Source organism: Leguminivora glycinivorella, chromosome 14 (genome assembly GCF_023078275.1).
Source record: "Leguminivora glycinivorella isolate SPB_JAAS2020 chromosome 14, LegGlyc_1.1, whole genome shotgun sequence".
NCBI lineage: Eukaryota > Metazoa > Arthropoda > Insecta > Lepidoptera > Tortricidae > Leguminivora > Leguminivora glycinivorella.
The window spans coordinates 8,256,016-8,283,398 of record NC_062984.1 but is presented as its reverse complement, the minus strand read 5'-3'; the positions used below and the strand labels follow the sequence as shown (position 1 = coordinate 8,283,398).

The 27,383-nt window shown below is 35.6% G+C and overlaps 1 protein-coding gene across 2 annotated transcripts in view; it reads right to left on the bottom strand.

The window, feature by feature from the left end:
• Nucleotides 1–27,383, bottom strand: part of LOC125233303 — a 214,584-nt gene that overhangs the window by 93,003 nt on the left and 94,198 nt on the right. The window contains exon 4 of one of the 2 annotated variants that reach the window (XM_048139264.1): nucleotides 23,502–23,533. The exons of the other annotated variant lie outside the window; for it this stretch is intronic. The gene's annotated coding sequence lies outside the window, so the exon portion shown is untranslated. The remainder of the gene's footprint in view (nucleotides 1–23,501; nucleotides 23,534–27,383) is intronic. 2 annotated transcript variants of the gene reach the window in all.

Here is a 27,383-nt window from a genome sequence, read left to right as displayed (position 1 = left end):
TTTCTAATTTAATAAGTATAGTCATGGTTGTACCACCCCAAGCCAAAATACAATAATTTATAATAGATTGTCCGAGAGCCGTATAAATAGTTTTCAACAGTGAGAAATCCGCTGCTTCTCTAAGCATTTTCATTGTGTGCATCGACTTTCTGACCCTACCAGCCACTGCCGCCACATGCTGCCCGAAGTTAAGTGTCTCATCTATTACAACACCGAGGTACTTTATAGTTGCCGATCTCATCATGCGGTCGCAGCTACAGCTTTGAGTTGAGGAAAAAGTGCAGTTTCGGTTATGGACTTTAATTTCCAGTTGTGGTGACGGTGAAGATACTGATGTCTTGTGAAAGCAGAGGTATTTCGATTTATATGTATTTAAAGTGAGAAGATTATCCTTCAACCAACCCGACAGTAGAGACATACCATTCTCGACATGACCACGAACGTTTTCCCAAGAGCAGCCGTGAAAGATGATAGCGGTATCATCAGCATAACACATCCAAATGTGAAGATTTCTTATAGAATACGTTATAACGATCACGAAATGGTGCCTCTTTTATTTTTATTTCGTATAATTTTTTATTATCTTTTTTTAAGTGACCGAAATGACGTTTGTGATACTAATTTAATAGCAGATGAGGTGACAATGCCTTTGCGCGTGCTGAATGTATGAAATTAGAAAAAAAGCGATGTCAACTGTCAGTGTGACTTACCTGTCATTGGTGTTTATTTTTCTGACTTCTTATAATTCAGCACACGCAAGGGCATTCATTTCCGGCACTTCACATACCATTGCCGCGTTTGCCCCATAGTTAGTTGGTACGTATTGAACAAACGCGGCAATAGTATGTGAATTGCTGGCAATTGTGTTGCCCGTGTACAACACAATTGCCAGCAACAGCACCGTAAAAGAACGAACTAGACACTCCGGAGATCGTACTAATTGGGAGCGATCTTTTCAGAGATGAGCAGGCACAACACTAGTCTAGTGTAGTAAGGCTTTGATTAGACTGATTACTAAGGAAGTACTAACCGCAAAATGGCCTGAGGTTTTACTTTTATGTAATAATGGCCTTTTAATTATATAATTACGGACAAGTGTTTAACAAGAATTACTTACCAAGAATGGAAAATCGCAAACTTAGCTAGCATTTACAAAAGTAGAATGAAATGTGTCTGAACCTTTTCCATTCGACGAAAGATTTTTATATAGTTATTTAGTCTGAGTAAATGCATAGTTACACGTATGTGTGTTTCTTTTAAACAAAAATAAAATGGATAAAACTCTGATTTTAATAAGTATACATATAATCGAATAATAATTATAATGTGTTATTATTGTAATTATTTTAGATGCATCAATGTCAACTTAATTTAAAAGTCTGTAATAGTCTGTAATAGTTGGATATAATATGCTAATAGTACTACTAATTAAGTAATTAAAAAGTACGGCTTGGGATACTTAATCGAAGATAATTAACAAATTTCTATAGTTCACACTATAAAATTGGAATTAGGTCTTAGAATTAAGTACGGTATAAACATTGCAATCGCATTTAAACTTAATTTAATGCCGAGTTTCTAGCCTACAACTTAGGCTCCAAAAAGGCCACTTTCACCTTGTAACTACCTCTAATTTGAAATACTAAGCGACAACTAATGAGGTTTACCTTTTTTGAACAGAAAGTGTAAGTTCAAGCATACTTACAAATAGTTCTTCAAGACATCCCTCCAAGCACTTTTAGTACTAAGTATTAGATACGTTTCTTATCCACAGCTTTTACAATGACACCTAAACCATAATCATAGATCATAGAAATAGAAATAGATCCATAACTAAGCCACTCAGCAATTTCCTCGAGTTGGGAGCAAAATGTCAAAATTATCCGCAATATAGACATATGTGACCCTCAGTCAGTGTGGGCCTCAGTCAATCTGTGTAAGAATGTCCTATAATATTTATTTATTTACATACATACATACAATCGTGAGACAGGGGGATGCGCTCTCATGCCTACTCTTTAACATCGCTCTCGACAAATGTATTCGCGACTCAAAGATCGAGACAAAAGGCACCATCTACCACAAATCCGTCCAAATATTAGGGTATGCGGATGACCTCGACGTGATAGGAAGATCCCAAATTGCAATGGAGAGTGCATACCTTGCTCTTAAAAAATCAGCTGCAGGGGCCGGTCTCCAAGTTAACATGGCCAAGACGAAATACCTGAAAGCGTCAAAAGCGACAAAAGACCAACTAGCACTACTACAAGGAATTAACATTGGCAATAACACCTTCGCTAGGGTCAACGAATTCGTGTACCTGGGATCCTTAGTAACCGATACCAACGAGGCATCTTCAGAAATTAGCAGGAGAATAATGGCCGCTAACAAGTGCTACTTCGGCCTGCTAAGATACTTTCGTTCGAAACTTCTTTCAAGGAGCATAAAACTTCTTTTGTACAAAACCTTACTAAGGCCCATACTCACCTACGGTTCTGAATGCTGGGTGCTGAGCAAAAAAGACGAAAATTCCTTGTTGGTATTTGAGCGCAAAATCCTAAGACGCATTTTCGGAGCTGTGATGGAGGATGAGAGATGGAGAACGCGTTATAATCATGAGCTATATCAAATGTACAATGAGCCTAACGTCATTAAGACCATAAAAATCGGACGCCTGCGATGGGCAGGACACGTGATTAGAATGGACGAGGCCAGAGTACCCAAACGCCTTTTAGATGGCCGACCGGAGGGCAGCAGAGGTAGAGGCAAGCCCAAGCTCAGATGGTTAGACGGCGTATACCAGGACATCAGGACCCTAGGAGTGAAAAGTTGGAGAAGGAAGGCCACAAATAGATCGGACTGGAGAGACCTGCTTGACCAGGCTAAGGCCCACCCGCGGCTGTAATGCCTCAGATGATGATGATGATGACATACATACAATCACGCCTGTATCCCATAAAGGGGTAGGCAGAGCACATGAAACTACTAAAGCTTCAGGGCCACTCTTGGCAAATAAGGGGTATATTTATTTATTTATGTGACGTTATCTGGGTAAAGGGACCTTATGATGGCGATTACGTCCCGCGGCTACGTATTTGTAACGGTGACTGACACTTTCGTGCAACCGACCCTAAAACGACGATTCAAATTCAGGGTAAGCAGCCAAATGTGCAAACGCTTACTAAAATATCGTTATCGCTCTTCCATATTTACGGCTCAGCCACGAGATTGGTCTAAGCGCGACAGCGGTGAGCGGCAGCCATACGTGCGAATGAAAAGTCCCATCGCTGTGTCTCGCTCCAATGTATGACCGCCGCTCACCGCTGCCGCGCTTAGACCAATGTCGTGGCTGAGCCGTTAGCGCGACAGAGCCAGACTGATGCGTTTTGATCGGCGTCTAGCGTCAACGATTGATATTACGCTGTGCTAAAATGACACCAATCGATTCACTGCGTTCATTTCCGTATCATTTGGTACTATTTTCTTCGTACAAATGATATCCATTATTGGTAACAGGCAGTAACAGCAGAGAATTAGCCAAATCGAATTACAGTGTCTTTGGCACGTGACTATATTGAAATTTCTCTTCGGAAAGCATTTATGGTTGTGAAACAAAGATTTAAGCTATTGTGTGCATGCTTGCACTGTTGCTTTCAAACTGTTCGTAATAATTATAAGGAAAATTGTAGTTTATGCTAGGTTTACACGTGCTAGTAGCTAATGCGTAGTACTGTGGTAAAAACGCCATAGATAATTTAGGGGATAAAAATTATTTTTTTATAATATGAATGTACAATTGATTTTTGTGAAAAAATAACATTTGTATTTCTGTGACAATTCTGGCTTTTACAATCACCGCGTCACTGAATAAAAAACTATAGTGGCTCCATATCGGATCGGCTAATGTGAAAACTGAAAACGGTCTTATGCTACAAATTGTAATTTTAGGGTTCCGTAGTCAACTAGGAAGTACAATTTGTAGCATAAGAGCGTTTTTACATTCTCCGATCCGGTATCGGATGTAGGACCGATATCCAATAGGTATATTAATGGCATCACCTTACCGACATCTGCCTATGATATTATTATCCTTCCTACACCCGATATCGGATTGGATAATGTGAAAACGCTCTAAGACTAGGACAAGGGTAGAGTAGAAGCAACAAAACTTTACTTTTTTTTTTCATTTTTAAGATTTTCTAGTAAATCTAAAAGCTAGAAAACCAAGAAACGTCAAATCAACCAAGAAACTAGGTCACTAGATCAAAAGTATTGCAATTTCACAACAGAAAGTTCCCAGTAATGCCGTTCAGTTCGCTTCAAAATTATTGCCTTTTGTTTAAAGTAATTTTCTTTTTAAATCACTCATCATCAAAATATCAAAAATATCTTATAAACAATTGTCTACAAATTACCTGTTTTCGCTTTAGTTTAATTTTCTATATAATTACTTTCTTAAAGTTTTCAATTAAAGAGAGACGTGCAATTCAATTGTGTTGTGCGTTTCCGTGACTGCAAGGCGTTGGGTGCCATTCATGCATGTAGGTGTATACTGATTGTCAGTTGTAATTTGTGTCTTTTAGAAATATTTACTGATATTTACTGCTAGCTTTATCCCGCGGCTTCGCTCGCGTTAAACTAAAAAAATGGCGGAATTCTCCTTACAATCTTCCACCCCCCATTTATGGAAGTGAGTCCGCTTTGACAATTAATACCAAAATAGATTTTCTAGTATGTTAAAAAACATATCATAATAATATTATTTAACTTCACTTCACAGATTCCAAATTTTAAGACCAAGTAGGTACTTTAAAGGCTTACCCATCGTAATTTTATCTTAAAAGTTTGACAAAACAATGTCCCCAACAATGAGTAAACTAAAACAATGTGGTTCAAAAGCAGCAATTAATCCACATTTTATTCATAAGTCCAACGGTATAGTTAGTAATTAATGAAACTATTTATTATATCTTTTTTTCAATGAACCGTAATTATACAGCCCGTTAAGGTTTACAACAACTTAATAAAGTAGATCTTGAATCACCTTTTAAGCAAGATTACTATAGTGCCTCTACCTTGAGTATGTGACGAATTTAATATACTTTACCACAGAATAAAGAACTTACTGAAAAAAAAAAACATTTTCCACCAAACCGAAGTTTGACAGCAGTAAGGGTCGCTTTGTTGTCCCTTTACAATGTATAGCACTATCCCTTTCGCCTATTTAGAATTGTCAAAAATCGTGTAAGTAATTAGTTACCTACTCGGTGGCACGCAAATAGACGACAAATTGTACCAAACCCAAACCCTAATATATTTTACATAGTGTATGCGACCCAAACGTTACCGGAATCGCCCGATCGGGAGAAAGTTCGACCCCTGGCGTACACTTTGACAACTAATCCCAAGATTTGGCGTAGACACTAGTTTTTCGAAAGCGACTGCCATCGGATGATCGGACCTTCCAACCCGAAGGGTAACTAGGCCTTATTGGGATTAGTCCGGTTTCCTCGCGATGATTTTTTTCACCGAAAAGCGACTGGCAAATATCAAATGACATTTCGCACATGTTCCGAAAAACTCATTGGTACTAGCCGGGTTTCGAACCCGCGACCTCCGTATTGAAAGTCGCACGTTCTTACCGCTTGGTCACCAGCAGTTTTAACCCCTGACGTTACTCAATAGCGTAAATGACGGTAAATTTCATTGAAAATGATATTAACGTCCTTGAGAAAGCGAACAGCGCCCCCAGACGGTTATTCACTACTACCATAAATTACATACTTTTTCCATGACGTTTATCTATTGAGTTAGGTTTTTAAAACGTCGAAATCTCATGGTAGAAGCCTCAAGAATTGTAACGGCTTGGTATCTCACGTTCCCATATAAATATAAATTTAAACTGTGAGGGTCTGTGGCGGGTATCATATGTAAGCCACATTATTACATGGGTGAAACAAGTTTTTCTTATTGTTATTTTATCCCGACATCGCCAACCTACTGGTTATAAAGAATGAAGGTTACTGTTTTACCGCTTGTTTGTAAATGTTAGATAATATGTAATGTACTTATCACATTCTATTATTCATTAATCATCATCCTCCTTACGTTATCCCGGCATTTGCCACGGCTCATGGGAGCCTGGATCCGATTTGACAACTAATCCCAGGTCTTATTGGAATTAGTCCGGTTTCCTCACGATGTTTTCCTTCACCGAGAAACGACTGGGAAATATCAAATGACATTTCGCGCATAAGTTTCGAAAAACTCATTGGTACGAGCCGGGGTTCGAACCCGCAACCTCCGGATTGAAAGTCGCACGCTGTTACTGCTGGGCCACCAGCGCTTATCACATTATATTATTACTAATGTTAAATAAATCGTCATAATATGTATAAAAAAGTTATAAATTGATGAAGGTAACTTGTTTGGTGACATTAAATACTTTTTATTGAGGTCAATATGGGTAAGTGTGTCATAAGGATAAGTGTGTCTGACCTTCTCATTTGACCTGTCCAAACCAATGATCGGTGTTTATCGAAAGTTCTTACATTTACAACTAATCGTGAGTAGCAAGTAGCAAAATTATGAACTCGAAAAAACACCTGTGACATACATACATACATACAATCACGCCTATAGCCCATAAAGGGGTAGGCAGAGCACATGCAACTGCTAAAGTTACAGTGCCACTCTTGGCAAATAAGGGGTTGAAAGAAAACGAAACTATGACATCATTGCAGTGACAGGTTGCCAGCCTCTCGCCTACGCCACAATTTACCCCAAATCCACAGTCGCCTTCTATGACACCCAAGGAAGAAAGGGGGTGGTAAAATTCTTAACCCGTCACCACACGGGCATACACCTGTGACAATGAGTAAAAAGGTACGTATTGACCTTATGTATTTCAATTGTGACCCAAGGTCCCCAAGGTGACCCTTAACAATTTAAAAGAAAGGATAGAAAAGAAAATCAATAAATAATTGTAAGTTAAAAATCACATTTATAGATAAATGTGTTTAATTATAAATTATAAAAGACTAGCTTTTGATCCGGAGAGATGAGCCAAGGTAGCGACCGAATGGGTGCCACAAATTACCAGAGGCCGAGGTAGACCAAAGATGAGATAGCGGAAAGACCTGGACTCATTTTGTGGCGGCTGGCGAGAGCATGCACGGAGCCGTGACGAGTGGCGGAAAACAGGAGAGGCCTTTGCCCAGCAGTGGGACACACTATAGGCTATTAAAAAAAAAAAAAAAAACTTTTGCCCGTGGCTTCGCTCGCGTTAGAAAGAGACAAAAAGTAGCCTATGTCACTCTCCATCCCCTCAATTATCTTCACTTAAAAAATCACGTCAATTCGTCGCTCCATTTTGCCGTGAAAGACGGACAAACAAACAGACACACACTTTTCCATTTACAATATTAGTATGGATACGAGACTCCTCCAATATCAAAAAATAGCAATTTAATCCAATAACAATAAATATTCCACTTATCGCTATAGAGTCATATCGCAAGAAATAATATAATAAATATAAGAGAGTAGTATACATTAAACAATAGCTTGGTAATTGCATATTTAATCTCAATATCAAGCCTACTATTATTATAAGCAAATAATTGCTCAGACGCCCATCCCAGTTCCCATCGCTTCAAAAATATTTGGCTCAGACAGGCTTTTACCGTAGACTTCTTAATTAAAATTTGTAGATATCGCAGTGGAATTTTGCTTTTTACAACAAGAATTAGATTTTTACAATCAGCGTCATCTATGTACAAACGTCAATAGTTATATAATAATATATTAAGGAGTGGAATTCCTTGCCGGCGGCTATTTTTCCGAGCTCATATAACCCGGCAACCTTCAAATCAAGAGTGAACAGGCATCTTCTGGGCGAGCTCACTCCATCGTAGGCCACGTCTTTGCCTTTGGCTAGTCTGTGGTCAAGAGTAAGCCCATTTATAATAAATAAATAAATAAAATATTACCGAAGGGAAAGTAGCCTTCACTCGCTGTGACGAAGAACGACAATTAGTGTATTTCAATGAATTTTCTTTAAAATTAATTTAGGTGACGTAAATTTCCTTGACTGGGACCCGCTAGACACCATAAATGGGGCAGGTTGGGCACGCGAAACGAAAACGAAACGCCGCGAAAGGTAGTCTGGCTCTGTCGCGCCAATACGCAAGAGCGATAGAGATAGATATCTACGAGCGTCTCGTTTCGGGAGCGTTTGTGCCATTCGGCTACGTACCCTGGGCGCATTTTGCCCAAAATAGTGGGAAAACGCCTACAACAGGGGTCGAACGCAAAAAAACGGGGAGGCCTCTGCCCAGCAGTGGGACACTAAACTAAAAGAGGCTATTGAAATTTGAAAATAAACCCGAGTACCACAGTACAGTATGGCCACTCCCGCTCCCCGCTTAAAGTGCCGCCCACCCCCTCTCGGTTACCTTAGTTACCGCCTGTCAAAAACTCGAACAGTTGACCTGTCATATTTCACTCATACAAGCATAGTACGCGTTCACCTACACGAGCTTAGACTGTGTGCTAGGAACGCGCCTCTTTCATATATTTGATCGCCAGTCCGAGGTGTGCCCAGACTCTGTAAGCAATGAGAACAGTTATGGTAAGAGTGAGGCGCCGACGCTGCTCGATCACTGGCTGATCATACGTATCATCATTCAGACGCATAGAGTAACGTGTTACAGATGCTAATTAATAATCATGGATCAAGATGAAATGCTGGATGTATTTAAAATGTATTACTATGACACTTGGAATAAAGCCTTACAAAAGTGTTTTTTTTTTAATACTACGTCGGTGGCAAATAAGCCTTATGGACGCCTGCACTGTAGGAGTGTCACATGCGCGTTGCCAACCCATTAGAAAGTTCTAAGGAGGGTTCTAATTTATAAAACATCGATTTTACTGTTCAAAATATAAGTTATAACTTTTACCAAAAAACTTTTTATCTCTAAAAAAATTGAATATGCAAGAGTTTTCTACAAGAATGGCAACGAATAATGACGGAAACCCACTTTGTTTTCAATGTACAGTACAGGGGCATTTATTATTATAATATAAGCGAATTACTAACAAATATTTACAAAATTCAATATTTAAACAAAAAAATCTCTATCAACAACACTACTACCTCAGAGTTAGTACAATTTTTGAGTAAGTGTATTTCATATTCATATTCATTTATTTCGTAAATGCACAGATACATTACACACATTATACAATAATTAAACTTTAAATTTTTGAATTAAATTAAGAGATCATAATACAATATTAAAAATAATTAGACCTATTTAAAACTGTTTTTTAAACAACAACTGTATGTTTTTGAGTATCGGAGTATAAGGTATATAAAAAGTAATTTGTAATAACTTAAACAAACACCCAAAGAACAAACCGTAACAGATGACAGCACGATCGAGTTAGTCAATCAAGCTTCAATTAAGCCCTAGCCACGCCCCCGCCGCCTCTGAGCCGCGATGCTCTGAGCAGCAGGTTGCCAGGCGTAAAAATAGCGCAGTCAACGACCGGCCTTAGTACGGCCTTCGCCTACCGGCGGATCAAGTGGCGTTGTAGAGTGTCTGGCCGGTAGATGAAGCGTAGCCGTGTTGCGGACGGTGGAGAAAAAACTTTAATTTTTTTCTTTTTTGAAGAATTAGAAAAAAGGTAAACATTGTAGAATGTATTTTTTGTTCATTCACGATTTGAATGACTTATTGACGGAAAACAGTGTAAACTTATTGTTTAGGCCTTAATAGTAAATAATATCAGTGACATAGTGAACTGTTGGTCATAAGTCCGATTCCCGATAAGGGCATTTCTATTTGTATGAGAGATTATGATCTGTTATATTTAGAATGAAGTGTATGTTGTAGTAACATACAAGAATAGGAATATCGGCAGATTGTTTAAAACTGCGATTTTATGTTATATTAAATACGGTCAACAGTCACTATAAATTATAGAGGTATAATATTCGACAATGTGTCCTAAATATTTATATATTGTTTAAGACACGCTGACGAAGATAATCTTCGATCTCGTTCTTTCGTTTCATAATACGGAGTCTAAGCGAAGTAATCTATGAGCGACGTAAACTTGGATACGATACACTTGCACTTGAAAAAAAAAGAAATTTATGTGATTGTTTTTGACGCCGACTTTATTATACGACTTCTATGCAAATTGTAAGTCTAGGCTTTTATGCCAATAGTATTTGAGATATTTCTATATAAAGTTAACCTACTTTAATACTTGATTTATAGACCGAGATAACTTAGGACATTTTTATTGGCATTTAACTTGAGGATGGCCGTTGATAATAAAGTTGATATTTTTTATTGAGGATGAAGGTTAAGTAGTTGAAGGTTATTATTTTATTTTTCTTTCAAATTAAAAATGTTCATGTTTTAATATTTTTTATAAATTAATGTATTTAAATATTTTTAGAAACAGTCAAAAAGTTTTTCGGATTGATTGTCAGAACTTAACTTTAATTGATTCCAAACATAATTTGACAAATTAACCTAACGATTTTATTATTAAAAAATATATCTACATATGTAGTTGCAGTTATTTGACGAATTACTAAATTTTAATGCTTATCAATTCAGTTTCTATTAAATAGCAATGTGACAGACGGACGGACGAAAAGAAACGTACCTTTTGGGTACAAAACCCTAGAAAGAGCTTGATTATTTTTATACCCACATATAGTACGTTAACCTACTGTCAACTCAGCAAAATAAATTCATCCATATAAAATGAATCGTAACAAAATTAAAAAATAAATCTTGCCTCGATAAATGAAAGATATAAATAAAGATTCTATATTGAATGACAGGGGCAGGTGTTTACACAACGTTACAAGAAAATAAAAGAGCTACCGACGTGGACTGCTGATGTTTGTGTAAAAGGTTTTATTTTTTTTAATTTATATCCGACAACACGTATAAAATAAACATTTTGCCACCCTCTCATTAATCTCTTGCATGATCATTACTGGTGCCTTTTTGACGTGTACAGTCGAGTTCATAAATATAAATAGATTTCTTCGCCTTAATCATGGCATTGACATTACGCTGTCCCTGTCACACCTATAACAAATAACTTTTATAACAGCCAATGTGGGAGCACCCACAGAGTACCATTTCATTTGCGTCAAAATTAGTTTCATCGAATTTAAAGTTTTTTTTATTGCAAATTAACAACAAATTTCCTATTGATATTTAGCCTATTCAGTCAAAAATGTAAACCTAAATGCTTATTTATTAACGTAGCTTTAATAAAAAAAACATCACCATTTTATTTAAACAGCTTATTAGACTTATTTAAAATTTGATAAGTATGATTCATGAACGCATTTTAGCCTCGTTACGTTGGCACTCTCGACAAGTCATAGACCAAAATATGGTCGACAAGCAATCAAAAACAAAGTTAACTTTTTTATTTATGATCGTGTCAAACGAGGTCTGGTGAAAATGAACGATGCGAGTTATCTCGATGCATCACCGCATTCCAGATACAGAGTCTATTATTTTTACTCTAGTGACTTGAAGAAGCCTGTTATGTAATTTCGGATATTGTAAGTGCATTTTTTAACGTATGTACCTAATTATTTGGAGGTTCTGAACAAGCTAATGGACATAATATTGTTTTTAATTTAAACAAATATAAAATTACAAATAATTATTATAGATATATTTAAATATTTCTTATTATAGCAGTATTATATTACCCATTATTAAAACTAGAAAAATTAGAAAATACTGTTCATTAGATATAGTCTTTTTCGTCTCTTCTCGTGAACGGATTCCATATATTTTTTTTAATCGATTTAGTTAAACGCTCTTATCACTTGGATATCGACGCTCATCGTCTTCCCTGTGAGGTTACATATCTAAAAATCATATAAGTGGTAAACAGAAGCTAAACCCAAGTAAAAATAAAATAATTGAGTCTATTTTACAACATTGTTCTGTCAACAGTTTTTACTGTTGACTGTTCAGCCAATCTTTCGCTCTATGCTATATGTAATAAAATATAGCATGTTCGCAAATAAAGGCTCGTTAGACCACCCACAACAAAACAAATGCCAGTGAAATTGCATCATTCTTGAACGTACACATTTAGCTTATTAACTGTCAGTCGGAGTCTGTAGAACCAGTATAAGAATACCCTGAAATACACGACAAGGATTATTTATATAGGATTTACATACTTCATACTAAGAATCGTACCTCGACTTTTTAGCGCCGCCCATTAAATACTATCATAACTACACTGATGATTCCTACAAATTCATTTTTCAAAATGTGGACGTGATGTCATGAGTTTAAATATGTCATTTGTTCTTATAAAACATAAACACTCGCAAAAATATTTGGGGATATGATTTTGGCCACTTCCTTCCAGGCTGCGAACAGCGCCGTCTAGTTTTAAGCCTAAAATGCCCATACATTTCAGGGGTACGCTTTTTTGTTTGGGCTTTGACGACCGGTCTGGCGCAGTCGGTAGTGAGCCTGCCTGCTACGCCGCGGTCCCGGGTTCGAATCCCGGTAAGGGCATTTATTTGTGTGATGAGCACAGATATTTGTTCCTGAGTCATGGATGTTTTCTATGTATATAAGTATGTATTTATATATTATATATATCGTTTTCTGAGTACCCACAACACAAGCCTTCTTGAGCTTACCGTGGGCCTCAGTCAATCTGCGTAAGAATGTCCTATAATATTTATTTATTTGTCAGTCCAGTATTAAATCGTTCTTGTACACGGTGAAATAAAAAGGACCGTTCAAACTTTGCATAGTGACTTTTGAGGTCATAATGAACAACTTTTATCGTAGAACCAATGCTGAAATCGCGAAAAAAATTTGGCTTTTCCATAGAAATGAGCGGCATAATAACAGTCATTATTGTATACAATACTTTTTCTATGAGTCATCATCTTCATCATCAATGGACGAAAAATATCATTATTCAAGTTAAATTAATGTTAATGGCGTCGTTCACCGTTGTATCAACATCGAATTACTTGGCAACCAATTGTTTGTACTAACCGTCTCTGATCGAAAACGCGATAGATAAAAAAAAATGTGTTTCAGATGCAGAAAAATTTGCCAGGTATCGCAAATTAGTATAGAACTTGTATGAACTATTTTTGAATTTTTTTCAGTTAACTAAAGTGAAGTGTAATGAAATATTATAGTTGAATAAGTGTCAAAGACTATCCAACACTGAAAAGTCAGCACTTATAGTTTAGTCTATGGTGTCCTAATTGACAGATTAAAGTCGACGAGTAGAAAAAAGTTGTTTATTATGACCTCAAGTCACTATGCAAAGTTTGAACGGCTCTTTTTAGTTTGTCCTGTACATGTCAACTATGAATTTATGGGAATTGTCTTTATACTAGTTGAGTTTAATATTTTCTCGACTTTAGTTGGATAGGACAGAATCAAATCTAATTTGGAACAATAACAGAACGAAAGTTTCAATCGATAATGTAAAGAAAATCTTGGAAAGTATTTACCTACATAGTACCAGTTTTTATTATGTTTATCCTTTATTTGCTTCGAATCGTCGATAGACAGACAGATATGACCAAACTAAGGGTTTCGTTTGTTCGATTTTGGGTCAGAATCCTTGACTTAGGAAAATATGAGATCACATAATTATGACACTGGTTTGTCCCACGTAGTGTGCTAGTAAATAATTGTGAATATCTATGGCAGGATGCGTTAGAATACTTAGAATTATAGTCAAGTATCTGCTAAGTGCAAATTAGGCCTTAAGGCGTTAACAAGTTCGAGAACGTTTGATTTTTTTTAACTCTAAGTGGATTTTTTCTTTCCATTTAATCAATTTAGTTAGTATTATTTCTATTCGAAAAATGAATTTCTCAACAAAACATATTTAATACAATGTAATATCGATCAAGAAGAAACGAAACTGAGAGTTAATAAAGTCTGCTTGAAAAGCATATAAAGCTTAAAGTCCACGTTTTACAGAGATAGATGAATCAAATGTTTGCCCCCAAAGAAATATACCTAAGATAGGCAACTTTATAAATCAATTTAAAATAGATAATTATGCATTAATAACCTACGTCGATTTATTCGAATTAAATTGGTAAAAATAAATGATCATTGCAAAAATCCCAAAGACTTGTATCACCAAAAGAAACACTCCCGGCAAATTTATGTAGAATGCCTTGATAGCGAAGATTGTGTGGACGCCGCAATTTTTTACCCGCCCCGATCGTCTGGAGATCCCTTTTAAGGGCGTTATATATTGTAATTGGTTGAAAAAGTATAGGTGGCTTCGCAATCATGTGTTGGGCCCATTAAACACCTTCTGGAGATCGGAGAAGATTGATGTTATTGCAACGATGCTGACTTACTGTGGATAATTGATCGTTTGCTACGCAATTTGAACAAGTGACTTCTTGTTTTAGTTTATATTGTCATTAATTAGGTACAAGAAGTGTAATTAATCCTCTACAAAGTTTTACAATGACTCCTTCACGTTTCGAGCGATTTGGCTGTGGAACGGCCTGCCGTTAGAGATTAAGTGTGTAAAATCACGTGAAAGCAGGGGCGGCTCACTCCGCGAATCTATCGCCGCGCTACAAGTACATGCCGGGGGCCGCGAGTTCGCGGCCCATTCACTGGTGACGACCTTCGCGCGGCGCAATAGAATTCAATGTCGGCTACGTGAAAGCTTCAAAACTTCACTAAAGAATCATTATTATCTCCGCTTTAATTTGCTGCTGTGTATATTATGTTATGTATGTGTGTATGCATTTGTGTATGTATTAATACTTATATGTGTATGTTTGTGTATATGATATTTTATTTTTATATTTTATTTTTACTATTGGTGTATGTAATTATTTAAATTGTAAATGTACTGTAACATACAGTACTGCTTAGTGTATGTGTAACTTTCCTATTCCTTTAATTATTTCTTGCACTACAATTTTCAAAATGTCTATTCTTTATTTCCTGCTATACCCTAATGTTGTCTGGTAGAGATCGCTTACAGTGATAAGACCGCCTGTTGCTACCTATATGTTTAATGTCTGCTATTTGTAATCTGTTATCTTTGTGGTCCAATAAAGAATATTTACTTACTTACTTAATAGTTTTGAATTTAATACTTATTTGTTACTTTTCGTACATATATTTTATGTTTCCTTTTTTTGTAAATACCTTCTAAACTACCACGAAAAGTTACTTTGTAAATAAACGCAAATGAAGTCACGGACAGAGCTATTTTGATTACATCAATTACATTGAGTTGAAACGGCTCAATGGAATACTTGTTGGTTAATTGGAATCAGGGGACAACTAAAATACTAACCTTACTCTAGTGTAGTGCCGAAACAAAATTAAGTATTTTATTGCGATTACTGATTTTACAATAAAATTACAATATAGCCTCAGTTGAAGTTAGCCTATTGAACACATTTATGCGCGTAAAACAGAGGCCTATTTTTTCAATTTTGAATCTTGAACTTTCTTTTATTTGTATAAGAGTGAAAAGAAATTATAATTATTTATATTAAGATACCTAAACGCACAAGTACGCTGAGACTTACGAGGTCCTAATGGATGAAAATCGAGAGGAAATTTTATTCAAACACCAACAAGTCCCTAGTTCAAGCACAAATATGGCTCGATCTAGAATCTAGAAAGACACTCATCACCCGCTGAATAGATAAACACCGTGGGTACTACCCCAGGCTGGCATATTCTGCAATAATTTAGCATTTAATTGCTACATAAATTATTCTAAGCGAAAAATGTTCTTATTTCCATAAAGTCTAGTCTTACAGCTTTGGTCGTAAATTCGATGGTGTCAGATTGGTGACAACTCACAGTCACCACATTATAAGTGAGGTTTATAGGTGGATTTTACTACGTCATAACGTGCGAAACAGGATTGAGATGTATATAATATAGTCTGTACTTTACTGTATGCGTTTTAATCTCACGCATATTCAAAGGTGTCGTTTAGAACTTGTATTTATGCTTCATTTCATTACGCATCTAGGTATTTTTAATAGTGGTTAGGAATTTAGTTACTGTCAAGTAAGTAATAAAGGTAACATTTCTATAAAATAAACCTTGAGATCACATGAAATATTACATTCATCGAATTAATGTAGAAAACAAAGGTGAGGAAGAAAACGAACTATTTGATGTCCACTTGTCCAAGTAAGGTACAGCGGGTCAAATCTCGACTGGGGGGCAATTGTAACTAAAAAAAAAATTGTTTATTTCAAATGAACACACAAGTTTACAATTTTGCTGACCTCCACACTAGGCAATGCCTGTCCCGTGGAGGAGAGCTGATCAATTTTTCCATTATTACACTATGATGTTGAGTTCTACATGTATCCACTGAACACGCCTACCATATGTAACCGGTGGACACTCTATTTAATAATGCAAGCATTGTAAAACATGTGAAAAATGGACTAGTTACATTGGCCCCCCAGTCGAGCTTTGCCCCGCTGTACCTCATAAAAAAGACGACAGTAAAAAATATAAAAGAAATTGCAGAAGATGACGGACGGGACGTAACAACAATTTTTAATACTGGTCTGTAGGCGTCATATACCTTGAAATTATACAGAATCGACATCAACGCTCGAAAGCTCTTTAAGTAAACGTACATAATCATTACATATACTTTAAGTAAATGAATATTATTTAAAGAAATTGATTCCTGTAAGCGATCTGCCTGTCGTTTTGGCCTGTGGTTAGGGCGTCAGAAGTAGACGCGCTGACATTTCGACGAGAATGATGAGATACCAAACTATTCTTAGTGAAAGACAAGCTGAAGTTGATTTTTAATCGTTTAATGACAGTTTTATTGCCACAAGTTTTTTTATTTGATCAAGATTCATTGTTATTTTATGCGTCAGTTCATCCTGCTTATGCATTGAAGACACAATTCGTAATATCTTTTTAATAAATTGAAATAAACCTTATTGATAGGTATTTTTGGGCATTCTCAGAATTTGGGACCCAGAATTAGCGTAAATTGTTAACAAAAATAAACACACTGTCAGTTTTGTGACGATAATTAAGCATGAAATTTCAATAAGAATATTGTTTTTGTGTTAATTACATAAACTTTAAGCGCCAATCTACATTCAGAATGTGAAAAAAGTAAATTTTAGACAGATTTTATGCTTAATTGTCGTCACAAAACTGACAGCGAGTTAATTTTTGTTAACAACTTTTGCTAATTGGGGGGACCCAAATTCTGAAAATACTCTTTTAGTAGTTAACTAAAATATGTAGGACATACAATTTGAGTTTCATTAATATTCTTATGATATATTTGGTATACTACTAAGAGTCCAAATATGAAATAGTTTTGTTAACCTAATTTTTAATTAATTTGTAAATGAATCTGAACGCCTCTTCTTTGAAATAACAGTTCTCTATGGATTGAGGCCCGTTATCGTTGTTGTTTGATTTACATAAAGGTTAAGTGATCCGCATAATTTGCCAAAATGTTAACCGGTCTGTAACTACAAAACTTATCACGCAGGATCAACTATTTATTACCATAAGTATGCATTGAATTAATAATTACATTAAAAGGTAATGAAAAATACGATTCGAACTGCTGGAACTATAAAAAAATGTATTATCGTTAGCCTCTGCCTTCCGAAATAGGGTCATCATCCTCTTTTGCGTTATGCCGGCATTTGTCACAGCTCATGAGAGCCTGGGGTCCGCTTTGACAACTGATCCCAAGATTTGGCGAAGGCACTAGTTCTACGGAAGCGACTGCCATCTGATCAATACTTCACACATAATGTTTTCGTATTTAAGTACGCGTCTAAAAAATAAAAAATAACCTTTTTAAACACAACCACTCCAACAGGTTTGAAAATGCGAGAGTTATAGGACACTTTTTAATTTTAAAAGCTGAAGGCTTCGCCTAAAGGAGTATTTGTTGACGCTATTTCTAAGAACCGTGTACATGTTCCTTTTGCCGTTTCCTGGCCATATTTTCTATTAAAAGCTTGAGCGCGAGTGAGGGTTGTTAGGCTAACCAGCGTATAGTGAACTTTTTACACAGAAGGTAAGGAGTGTAAGTACTAATCCTTGGAAACGAAGTCATGATATCAGCACAATTATTAATTTTAAGCTTTAAATGAATAATATAAATGAAACCGAGAGTAACTAATAATATTTTTAGAAACTAGTTATAATTTTTTTTAAAGCCGAATCTTCGAAGTTTCGATTGCTACATACGCGACATCTAGCCTCCGTTGTTTGGACGACTGACGGCAACGATGATAAAGTTGAAAACAATACTTCTATTTTACATAGTAAGAGTAGACATTCTGCCACGTCATACACTACGACCTAATGTTACACTGTATACAGCAGATGGTTTAAAGGGTATTGTACCCTTAGGCAAATTTTAACCGGCATTCACTTGTTCGCGGTAAGCGGCTATAACATCCCTTACCAGATTCTTTCCCCAGGTAATGATTCCTAATAGCATCTGGTCTGTAATCATAGTTGGGATCCTAACATGGACAGAATAATTTTGTGCTCGCCACAAAGGGATGAAGAATTTCTTAAATATTAAAGGTTATCGCATGAATCGAATGGTACAGGTGATTATAAAATACTTTAGATAAGCTAGATATTGGTTTTCGTAGAATTTTTCTTGGTCTTGTATGGAGCGATGTTAATAGATTCGTGTGAAAAGTAACATCAAATTCCTGTTTTGTTGGCACATCTTAGTGAGGCTCGAGATGAATAAAGACAAACCAGAAAATAAATAAGTTACCAGCTGTTGCGACTTAGATACAATTCTGAAAATGAGTATTTTTTACAAGCGGCAACATTTCTGAAAATGAGTATAAGTAACATCAAATTCCTGTTTTGTTGGCACATCTTAGTGAGGGTCACATTTACCTCTATTAGTGAGACAGTGTGTATTTTACCTCTATTACTGACACTACATTTTAAAAATTACAACCACAAATTTTTTGTTTAGAATTTTGTAGGAATTTACCTCTGTATTTGAGACACAGTCAATCTAAGACCTCTGTAACTTAAACTTTATTGAAAATCAATTTATTTATTTTTAATAAGTACCTAAATCTCAATCAAGCGAAAGGTGATGATGGAGCTGTATTTTCAAAACATCTCGGCTGTTCGAGATCTCACACAAAACTAGCCTTATTAAAACATTAACATCACGTCACATTTCTCAATGAAATTTACACTAAAGGTACAGTAGTACCTACAATCTGTTAAATGTATGGTCATGCCTCAATAACAACCTGTGCCTGTGCAATAAGAGATCGGACAGGTGGGCATCATTTGTATAACGTTTTCGGGATAATAAACTTTATGTTAGAATGACGCCCCGTTGTCCGATCTCTGGAATGATACAAGTAGCATTAACAAGCAGAAGCGGGAGTTATGACCATTCTGACCGTTATTGCGATAAAGCCGATAGCTCTCGTAAAACATCTTTGGATAACAAGTGTGTTAGTGAGATGGATAACTATAGGTCCGGTAGCTGTGATATCCGCTAGCTGTTTGGTTGTAGTTAATAGGCTAGTTTCCTATACTTAATATAATAGTACATTACGATACAATTGCGTGAAAAAGGAAGTACGAATTTCCTTTCTGCACGTGTATCGTACGACGTTTTTCAGTACAGATGGCCATCCGAAGTTTCGACCTGACATACATAATGAACCAATGTACTAGTGCGAAAAAAAACACCATCTGTACTGAAAAATATTATTCTTTTATCCATATAATATGTATACATTTTGCAAAAGTTTTTTTTATTAACTCAATTTTCTTGGAAACCATGTGGTTCGTTAGCTATCTGCTTATTCTGCTTTAATTACCATTTTAATGAGGATATCTGAGTAATCATACAATCTGCATAAAAATGCCCCTTTTATTTTTATCAAAAATGGTAACTTTAACAAATTCACAGAACCTATCGTCAGTTGACATTAAAGGACAGCAACAGTTTCTTTGAAATGTTTAAAAAGTAAAGGTAGAAGATACAAAAGCTAACAATCGGGCGATCGTAAAGTTTTGGTTGTAGGTAACGTTTTGACAATAATCATGTTAAAACAATATACATGTTTATAAATTGAAATAGATATCATACACGAAAGAAAAACGGCAAGGCCCACTGGTGGCCGAGCCGGGAATCGAACCCGCTTACGCGGCTAACGTCTTTACCAGTAGACCACCCGCCCGCGGCGCACCTGCCGCCGACATATTTACCAGAATCGGTGCTGTTGAAATAACACGCCTGACAGATTCAACCTAACCATGTGTGAAAACGCCTATTACAGAACAAGCAAAGAATGTAGAGTGTAGACCTCAGATTGCCTAACGTAATCAAATAAATTCCATTACAGATTCACTTTCAATCGTTACTAACAGTTTCGATTGTGGCTACAGAGTTCAATGACCTTTACAAACAATTTATTAAACAACTCATTTTCCATCGAAGTGCTGTACAGTCAGCAACAAAAATATGTATACAACCAAAGTTCTAAAAGTAAATTAAAGACCCTATTGTCTGTACGTTAAAGTCGTGTATACTTATTTATTGCACTTTGGCTGTATTCATATCTTTCTAGCTACAGTAGCTACCTTAGTTTATAAGAATAACTTACTATAAACACCCTTATTATAATAACATAAGATTTACAAAGTTGTATTTTTAATTGTAACCTTGTCGCTTTAAAGTAACCAATTAAATACTAGACAAACTGTTCAAGACGTTAAAGCGATATGGTTGTAAGTTTTCTCTCAGTGACTCATATTTAGCGATGATTCGGCTATAATTCGAATAGATTGGTCAATTTCATGCTTTTATTGATACTTGACGGTGAAAATAAATATTATCGTATTCTTTCAACTCAAGACTTTCAGTAGATTTTTAAAATAAGACAGTGCTTAATTGTTTTTTTTTCGTTCCGTAAGTATGATCAGCTCAAATGTTCGAGATATGTAAAACAGAGAGAAAGAGCAGCGCTTTTCGTAGTCTATTGACCTATATATTTATATAAAAGTTAGATAATTGTTCTTAATTTTCAGTATCGCTCCTACATATTAGTGCCACAGAGACAGATAACTACGATGCACTTCAGAAAACAGCATCTTGTCTACGCGATCGCTTCAGGTGAATCGTGTCGTATGAATACTAAGACCAAGAATGCATTGACTCATTCTCGCGGAGAAACTTAATCTGTATTGACAATACCGATCTTAGGTTGGTGCTGTACGAGGAGCTATTGCAGAGCTACACACTGGCTACTGCAGTGTTTTTCATACGTACTTCATACATTTCATGGTATGAGTATGAGTATCAGTATGAGTATGAGTATGAAGAGGGCGCCGGACCGAAGGACAAGTGCACACATCACACATACCAACCTAATTAATAGTTGCGAATGGGAGGGCCGTGGGCATTTTCATTTTAAACGCCAAAGGCGTGCTTGAAAATACATAGTTTGGGAACCCATGGGTTACTAAGTACTATATTGTAGAAGACTCAAAGGACTCTGGTCTCCATACTATTTTAATTTTAATTTATTTCAAATTCTGCTCTTTTTGCTTACTTTAATCTCATAAGAGTGTAAAATTAAACGCTCTCATTCACGCTATATTACATAACAAATTAATAATATCATAATTCAATTGAATCTCATTAAATCGCGTAAAATACGTACATACACATTTTATAAAAAATCATTTCGGCCATAAAAAAACATGATAACATGAGTAAATATAATATACACAAATAAAAGTACAAATCACTCAATATTTTTTATAATTTATACTCAGCATACACTGGTTATAAATCTTAACCGTACATCCAGAGATATGCCACTGATGGAAAGATAAAAACAAAACTGACAGATCGTTTAAAATGCTTTAAAAACTTCATACAATCCGTCACCGGGAACCTATTACAGCTGGTATGTCGAGATTGAGATGTGGAACTGGTTTCTACTTCTGTTTTTGTTTGTTCGTCTGTTTGTTTCGAAACTTGCGAGGTTCGAGTGACAAGAGAATGCTTCTGGTACTGAGTTTGAAGCGATAACTGACAGACTCCGATTTTGGTACTATTTTTACTACTAAGTTAGTTGGGCGAATTATCATTTATACCGATCGTCTATGATATCAACATTTCGTGCATCACTTTTAGTGAACCTAAGCGACATCGACATTATTGGTAACCAGCGACTATTGATGTGCCGACGGAAAATTTCCAAAATTCTGAAATTTTCACATAGAAAAACTTCGGAAACTTTCCATACTTTGTATGGACAATTGTATGGATGGAAACTTTCCATTTCATAAATTTAAATTCCCTTTATTTTTCGTGAAAGTTTCGTGAATTTTTCATGAAATTTAAGATTTTTTTTAATGTTTCCGCAACTTGCACATCACTACCAGTGACTATTAAATGTGTTGTGTATAAAAATGTAGATCAAAGTTGATTTTCTCAGTGACACTTGTCTTCTAGCACGATATAAAATACAAAATTAAAGAGAATATTGTTGGCGTCTTAATACTTCTTCTTCTTTTCATTCTGTTACCTCCGCTGGGGTGTAGGGCTCGAATCATATTTCACCATTTACTGCGGTCTTGGGCAGTTTGGGTAACCTCCTCCACCCCATGCCTAGCACCCTGAGCTCTTGCTGAACCGAGCGATGCCAAGTCGATTTAGAGCGGCATGGTATGCGCTTTCCGGGTATATTCCAGGTGAGGGCCATTTTGGATAGGTGGCGTCTGAATACTTAAACATGTTTATCAAATGATACGATTTCTTTGAACGCGAAGATAAAACTACTTAAAATGTTAGATTATCCTAACAAGTATCGCATGTTGTCTAGTTAACAGATAAATCATTTTCTCCGCGCTATCGCAATGAAACGTCTACTTAGTATAATATTTGTAATCGTACTATCAATCATTTTAATATGCATCATATTAAGTATCATAATACGCATAAAGTCTCAAGATATTTATGTAATAATTTTCACAAACGAAATTAAAAATCTCACAATTTTTTTACTTACAGACAGATTGAAACTTATAAATATATGGCACGAGTTACTGTTGTTTTGTAAGATTGATATAAAATTTATTTCTCAATGTACGTATGTTACAAAAAATACTGTAATGATAAATTAATACAGACTAAATTAAAAGAACACCAGCGGGCGTAGCACACTAGCTACTTTATCGCATCGGTGAGTCACTATCGCACTTACAAATAGTGCGAAAAGGACGGCCTGACGTTTTCTCGTTTATCACGCGACCATGTTTGCATGGTGATCTTAAGAAAATTAAACATCGTCAAAGTGCTTTCAATATGTTTCTAAATTTTTAGACATTTTGTCAATCAATTTATATATAGTATAAGTAAGTAAATCTTACCTTGTCTTCCAGTAGTTTCCAATCGAAGCCTTCTAAAACAAAAAAAAAACTATCAATTTAAATCACAATACCACTTAACCCACTTGCACAATTTCAAATTAGTTTCAATAACTCCACAAACTATACACGGTAACATTTGTAGTGAAAGCGAAAACTATAATGGCCACTAAATTCAAAAAAAGGCTGGCAAATTTGAAAAAAGAATTCAATTGTAGTAGACACATAATCGACGGCGGCTGAGATGGCCGTTAGCAACAAAAGTGAATCGGGCTTTGGCCTTATCGTTACGTCCATACTAGTGAAGTGACCGTGACCGTGTCGCTAGAAGTACAATATAAACAAAAATATTATGGTAATTACTGAAGAAAAACTACATCGTAGTATCTTAGTGCCCTCGGTCACATTTGCCTTGCTTTGAAGACATTTTTTTTTTGTTTTTTCAGACATCTGTTTCAGTCTTTACTTTCTTCTTCTTCTGGTCTTAACCTTTTGTCGCCTACCTACTTGAAAATACAAAAAAAAAAAATTTGCTGCTACGTAAATTAGTCCCGGAAATAATACGTAAGTACATATTGGTATACGCTGAAATATTACGGGGTTTAAGTAGGTACTCGATTTTTTTTTGAATTCTCGAATTTGTTAAACTCTGTTTTTAAATTACATATTTTCCTTTGTTTTTATAGTTGAGACATAAACAATGGATAGCTTATTTAATTTTGATATAAATTACATAGAATACCTGGGTACATTTAGTGTAAATCTAAATCTGGTAAATATATTCTTAACGCAGTTTTTCTTCTTTATTGTTTTATTGCCGAAATGAACAAACGAAACAAAAGTATAATTAACATAAATATTAATGAAAAAAATCCTCAAAATACCTAAAATATTTGCGGTATAATCACAACACTATTTCTGAGCAATGTATGGACAATATTTAACAATCTCCATTGCTGACCGTACCAGACAGCCGTGTCAATTGAGTTAACTTTTTTACCCATTTTTTGTCGCCGCGCAACTTTTTCGACGAAGAAAGTGGTCGAAAACCATTATTATGTTAAGGAGCTTTTATGCGATATTTCATGATTGTCATACGGTAATAGATGATGTTATACAGTAAATATTTACCTATGTATAATCATGACTCGCGTGCATGTAATTTGCAAAATATCACGTTTTATCTGCCTAAAGTTGTTACGCGTACGGTAAAAGTGTAATTTTACTTTTCAATGGCTGTAATGGAGTGTTTTCCACGTTTATTAAATAGAGTTACGTCTTTTATTGGCTTGGTAATTCTGATGTGATGTTACAAAACTGTTTTAAAACGTTAACGTTTGTTTGATGACAATCGATATTTTTAGAAAAAAAAAAACAGGTTCTATTTTACAGGATTTTTTATACAGTCAATGCACATCATAGCAGTTAAGTACATAATTTTCTACATTTTATTATAACCCACCGATAATGTTTCGAATATCTTTTATTCAATCGTTTAGTGGAATACGGCGTCCTTAATTAATATGACTCGTAGGCAATAGTCCTCGTAATATTACATTTATGGCGTAATTGGCGTATGGATAGATACAGATACGTCATACATGGTGAAATAAATAGGACCATTCAAACTTTGCATAAGTAGTGGCTTTTGAGGTCAAATTGAACAAGATTTATTACAGGACCAATCGCAAAAAAAAATGGCTGTTTCATACATTTCGACTGTCATAATGCCGCTCATTTCTATTGAACAGCCAATTTTTTTTGCGATTTCAGCATTGGCCCCATAATAAAAGTTGTTCATTATGACCTCAAAAGTCACTATGGAAAGATCGAACGGTCCTTTTTATTTCATCCTGTATAATAAGGTATTCCTACCCAGTACCCGGTACTGCATCGAACGTGTTAAGAAGCACCACTAGTATAAAACCAAGTCCAATTAAATAGTCAAGTTTTGCTGCAGTAATCATGCAGTTATAAAGTGAATGATGTAACTGCCCGGCTATTATATTTGTAATTGATTCGCGATGAATATTCATTAGTCATTAGTTTAATGAGAGTAATAATCGTCAATTAAATCGTCAGGCTGGCGCTTGGACGATTATTTTGAACCAATCGGAAGGAGATCTGGTTAGTAATGAGACATTTTGTACTTATATAGTGTATTTTGAGTGTATTATGCTTAAGTTTACTTGAATATAATTAATGAAAATCAATGACATCATATTAAGTTTTACTATTAATTGCAAACGATTGCATCAATTATACTTCTATACTTATAGGTTAATCTCCTATAGCACTTAATCTCCCTTGAAGTTACAATATATAATATTTAGTATATATATATACATTATTTTGTTTCAAGAGCTATCTTTTCTAATTAAATACAATGCCTGTGTTCCCAAAATGGGTAGGCAGAAATTTATCAGCTAAGTGGCGTTTTTTAGAAGAGAGGTTTTTTAAATAGACGGATCCGATCTATGCCGTATTGAGATTGCAACTTTCACGGTTATTAAGAGAATAGACCTGTAAGTCATAAATATACAGAAAAAAATATAAGTTCTCGATCAACAAATACTTATAGCATTTTAAACTAATGAAATATGTCATTTAATTATGCAAAACTGGTCATAAGTTGGTAAATACAAATACAATCTACCACTCGGGTATCATACAACCTAGAACTCGTGAATACCGATAAAAGTGCCCTAAACTGGAAAACGTATTCACAATAACTTTATAAATATCGTTCCAAATAAACAGCGAAGTCAGACCCGATAATAAATCCCGACTATTTATATTAGAAATATGAATTCAAATGGCAGTCATGAAATACAGGTCTTAGAAATGTGAAATATACCGCACGTAATCCGTGCGCGGCCCCGCCCGGACAATGTGCAACGGAACGGACAATGCGCAGACGCAGACGCAGATATGGAATGGAGACGGGCAGTGCGCATAGATCACGTTGTCACAATGGAGACAGGAGCAGTGGACCTCACACGCAGAAACTGGTGAACTTTAGTAGATAAAAAAGGTGAAGGGCGTTGAGTCATAAATTATAATGAAAATGATGCGATTAGTATCCAGATTTGTATGCAGGTACTGATTTTTTGCATTAATGAAACGCACAAAATAAAGTAAATAAACCCCTTGAATTGAAACTCATTTACTTGCTTGGAGGGAGGAGTCTTGTACCAACCTAAATTGAAAGCGATTTTGATATCCCGCCTGTGGAAAGGATAAGGAAACATCATAATTTCATAGAAGCTTGACGTTCAAATAACACTTGCACCGCGGTATTCCATCGATATAATATTGGGTAAAAAATTTTACCCAATTTAATAAAAATCCGTTTTACTTATATTTGACACAGGATTATGGCCTTTAACCATAAAATAAATAGTAAGTATGAATCTTTGCTGTCATGACATTCTGTATTTTGTTTGTTGTCTACAGTTTCTTGTTTACGAGTAAATGTGGTGAAATATATGAGTAGGTATCACTAGTCTGATTGAATGGTCTTAGGATCGATTTTTGAATTTCAAACGCACGAATTCGCCGTTCGAAAGTTTGTGGAAAACGACGTAATGCTATTTTTGAAAAAGGAAGGCTAGTAATTTTAAAACTAGTGGTAATGACCACTCCATTTCGATTCTGTTAGTAGAATTTAAACCGCTAGTAGTGGAGCTATTATTGAAAGAATTTAACGAAATCGAATGGCCGAGATTGAAAAATCGGCCCCTGGTCTTTTTTGAGTTGGAAATCCAAAAAGTTCGCGATAGTTTTCAGCGAATGCGAGTTCTAAGTTCGGGCGAACTATTAACTAAATAATCAGGTTTCCTCTGATATAAATATTTTCAATCCTGTTATGTAACTTCCTGGTGC